The 4,785-nt window shown below is 41.2% G+C and overlaps 1 non-coding gene across 1 annotated transcript; it reads right to left on the minus strand.

Moving 5' to 3' along the window:
* Positions 1 to 3,093: 3,093 nt before the first annotated feature.
* On the minus strand, positions 3,094 to 3,200 carry LOC141636590 (small nucleolar RNA R71). The gene has a single exon (XR_012541196.1). It is a non-coding gene; the product is annotated as a small nucleolar RNA R71 (small nucleolar RNA).
* Between the last annotated feature and the right edge of the window lie 1,585 nt (positions 3,201 to 4,785).

Here is a 4,785-nt window from a genome sequence, read left to right on the forward strand (position 1 = left end):
GCGACAACTATCAGTATGAAAAACTACTTTGTTACCTTTGTCGCATAGTTGAGATATGCTTAGCAAGTTATGTTTTAGACCATCCATGAGATAAACATCACTGATTGCGTGAGACTTAGAAATTCCGGTTTTGCCAACGCCAATGTCTTTTCCCTTTTTGTTGTCCCTGAACGTCACTTTTCCTCCATTGAACGGCTTGAGTGAAAGAAATAAATTCTTATCTCCGGTCATGTGTCTTGAACATCTACTGTCAAGATACCATTGGTTATTTTCTTTCACTACTTCCTGTAGAAAAGATTAGATACAATTTTTAGGTACCCAAGCTAAGTTGGGTCCCTTATGATTAGTTATTCTATATACTAAATCCTTTCGTATCCACACTTGTCTAATAACCGTTTTTCTAACCCTTGGTTTATTTTGCTTGGGAGGAGTTCTTGGGTTAGGGTTTTCTCTTGGTCTCTCTTGACTATTTCCCTTGTGAATAGGTGTACTAGGTTGAGATCGACAAGGGTTTTGTGAGGTGCTAGGTTTCTTGCTGTAGTCGAAGGCCATGTCATAGAACCAACGAAATTTATTGTTCCTTTCTTCGTTAGGTTCTTTAATGGGGTTTCATCATTCTCATCAACCGTGTCAACATTTTTAGCATGGTCGGCATTTTTTCGTATATCGTGAGCCTTTTTGACACAATTGATTTGGATGTGATCCGTATGACCACAGTAATTGCAAATCAAGTATTCAGGAAGATCAGCATACTTCCTTTTCCTAAAATCAAAATCTGAAGGTGTTGATTTGCATTTAAAGTGATCTCTACGGCTGTAGCACTCATGTCCTAACCCCATCTTCATATTATTGTCAGATTGTTCGGTTAGGAAGTTTAGGACTTTTGTGCTACCTTCCCACTTATCATGGACCTTTCTAACGTGTAGAAGTAGGTCTTTTAGGGTTTTAATTTCCTCTTGATATTTCGTGTGATCTACATCATTGTCCTTTTTAAATTTATCACTAAAGTCTTGGAATCGTTTCTTAAGAATGAACACAACATCGGTGTCTTGTTTCTTAACATTGATCATATCGGTCTTAGATTCCTTCAATTGATTTAAAAGAGAATCTATCTCTTTTTTTTTGTCTAAGATCACTGCTTCATCAGATGTGACCTTAGTTTCCAAAAGTTCTCTGGCTTTTCTAAGTTCTAAAGTTATAGCTTCATTAGTGATGCGTGTCATTTATATGATGTTTTACACCCTATTTTACACGCATTTCAGAGCTCATTTATGTAGTTTAAGCTACTATTCTCCCTATTTCCGTCTACTTTCGTGTTTTTGTACATTATTGCAGAAATGTGAAGAATCCAGCGGAAATACAGCTAAATCCGTCACCCGAGTACCTTGCATTGCATTTGATATGACGTATTTACACAAGAAATGAACTTGGTGCGCATTTCGTTAATAACGTTCTTTTTGCAATCGGTTTTGATCTTTCCTCTGCGATTTCCTTCACGGTACTCTTCTGTTCTTATATTCAGTTTCATTGCTTTAATTTGCTGATAGGATTGCTAGGTTAGATCTCCCGAAGCCAAATTATCGTTTTATGTTAATCATTTGTTCAGTTAATTTAAGTATGAATTCGTTTGCTTTATTTGATAATCTTATTGCTGTTTTTAGCATGAGTATGAGTAGCTAAACCCCGTGTGCTAGGATGTAGGGAATCTGTAGTATAGGCGGCATTATAATAGGGAGACCTGGAATCGCGCCACGGACGATCGACCGCACACCATGGTCGATGGACTGGCCACGTGAGATATGCTTCGTTTTAATTACTTTAATTTCTTTGTTTGACGAATCGAGTGCACGCGACTAGTTGAATGTTTAGGAATTGACCGACCCAATAAAGATCGAAAGATAGGGAAGGCAGATAGCCTACCTAATTAAGACAACTAGATTAATGAGATCAAAAGATAAGTTAATTTAGCCTTTTAAATCACTTTTCAGGACGAAAGTTAGCATTAGTGATGTTAGGGACCTGTAGCGAGATCGATAGATACTACCTGTTGAGAATGGACCGAGAGGACTTCTTATTTTCCCGTCTCACGTGTTTGTTTTAGACCTATCTAGTATATTGCCGCCGAAACTATAGTGAACCGACCATCTTAGCACCCTTTTAATATTTGATTTCATCCGTTTATTTAGTTTACTTTTCATTTATTTGCCTTTAGTTATAGATCAGCTCAAAACAAACCCCCACACACTGTTACTTTTAGACTAAAATCAGACAACTATTAATTGCATCGCCTCCTTGTGGTTCGACCCTGACTGCCACTAGCTATAGTAGTATTTTGGACTATAAATATTATTTTTGGTGCACACAACGACAGACATAAAATTTTGGCGCCGCTGCCGGGGAGGCAATTGTTTAAAATTTTTAGTTGTTTCTATTTTTAGTCTTTCTCATAGTTTAAGGGACATCTGTTCCTTAAACTATTCTCATATTCTACTTGTAGTTTCTTCTTATGCGGAGGTCACAGGGTGGTGAATTACTACCGTTTAATCCTGAGATTGAGAAGACTTTGCGCGAGTTGAGACGATCATCTAGAGTATTGCCGATAGAGGAAGAGCTGAGTACTCTGTCTAGTTACTACGAGAACGAGCTGTTTGAGGAGGTTCCACCTTCGTCACCTATTTCTACTTCTTCAGCAGAGACCGTCACATCTCCAGACATGGCTGAAGAAGCGAGTATAGCCAGTCACTCTGAGCCGACAGCTGAGAATCTCTATAAGGGATTCGCATTACCAGGGACGGATAGAAAATTCGAGCCGAAACGTCCTATATCAACTTGGTTGAGAGAAACCAATTCGGGGGAGTTGCAAATGAAGATGCAGCCAAACATATGGAGACATTCATTGATTATTGTTGCTCCATACCCCCACCAACCGGTGTGACCCAGGACCAGGTGAAAGAAACTATGTTCATATTCTCTCTTTGTGATACTGCAAGGGAGTGGTACTGAGACCTGGATCGAGCTGCTAATGGGATCACGGACTGGAATTCGCTGGCCTTAGCATTCTACAAGAAATATTTCTCTTCCTCGAAGACCAATGCCATTAGAGCTCAGATCACGAGCTTTAAACAGGGTCCTGATGAGAATTTTCATGAGGCATGGGTCCGTTTCAAGAAGCTGGTGCGAACTATTCCGCACCATGGGTTTGAGAAGTGGAGCCTATGCAATCAATTTTATAATGGGCTTTATGACGATCAGAGGGCTATCCTGGATGTGGCAGCAAATGGCAGATTCCAGGAGAATGTTGGAGAAACTAAGGGGTGGAAAATTATTGATGATTTGGCCATCCACAAACCTGAGTATGGAAATTCCAGGGGAAATCAAAGGAGAAGTACTGAATCCCCTTCTGTAGCTGCGTTAGAGGCTCTTACGGCGAGATTTGATAAGTACGAGTTGGGAGGAGCTTCAAAAGGAGGGATCTATCATGTGAATGCTGTTTCAGACGGTCCTTTCGTCTGCAAGAGATGTGGAGGAGAAGGACATGTTTTAGACAACTGCAGCATTTCCTATGAGTCTTGTGCTGCTTTTCAACATTATAGGCAGACAAATACTTATTTTGAGTCGAATGTCCATCCGAACTTGAGGTGGAGTAGCCAAAATGTCCTAAATCCGACTCCCCCCTCCACAGCAGCAGCATCAGCAGAATTATGTGCCCCCTCATAAGCAGCAGCAGCCATATCAAAAGCCTCCGTATGTTCCACAGCAGCAGCAGTCCCAAGGTTCCGAATTTGCCGAGTTGGAAAATTTGTTGCTGAAAGAGTCTCAAGCTAGAGAGGCCGGGATGAAGATGTTAGAGAGCCAAATCGCTCAATTGGCTAGCAAGAGTGCAACTCGAGCTCCGGGACATTTACCATCGCAGACGGATCCGAAGGAGACCCTTAATGCTATTACTTTGAGGAGTGGGTCCACCCTTGAGGGGCCCGCTATGGTCGAGGAAGCTACTGGAAAGGATGAGGCGGAACCAAACAAGAAGAAGGCTGTAACGAATAATGGCAAGAAAAAGACGATCAACAGGTATGTCAGTCGATCGACTGACATACCCAGTCGATCGACCATTCCGCGAAGTGACACAACTATTGTTCCTGTAGAAGTTATTTGATCGACTGACATGCATGGTCGATCGACTGACAGCGCTGCTGATATTGAGTCTTTTCGTCCTCCAATGCCAAATAACTTGAGGGACCACTTGTTTCGGGGTACGACTACTCCGAAAATATTGAGGCAAGACCCAAATGTTGATGGGTCAGTCCCAGTTCCAAAGTATGACCCGATGACGATTAATGGTTCATTTTTGAGATGGTCTGAAGAAGGGTCAAGCTACAACAAAGAGAAGGTAGTGGATTTTCAGCCTAAATCCACCGATGCCGGTATGAGAGACTTAGAGGAGAGGGCTAAGTTGCTTCTTTCAGCCCCCTATCCAGAGAGATTGGTGCCGACAAAGGAACAGGTATCGTTTAACAAATTTGAAAATGTTATTCGTAGCTTAAACGTACAAGTTCCTTTTCTTGAATTAGTTAATCAAGTGCCTGCTTACATGAAATTTATGAAGCAACTTTTTGTCTAAAAAGAAGTCACTTGAAACTGTGAAATCTATCACACTAACGTAGGAGTCATGTTCTTATTTGACCCACACTGCACCTCATAAGCTAGAAGACCCAGGTAGTTTTTCAGTCCCCTGTAGTATTGGCACCTTTTCTATTGAGAAGGCCTTGTGTGAACTAGGAGCCAGTA

Source organism: Silene latifolia, chromosome Y (genome assembly GCF_048544455.1).
Source record: "Silene latifolia isolate original U9 population chromosome Y, ASM4854445v1, whole genome shotgun sequence".
Lineage (NCBI taxonomy): Eukaryota > Viridiplantae > Streptophyta > Magnoliopsida > Caryophyllales > Caryophyllaceae > Silene > Silene latifolia.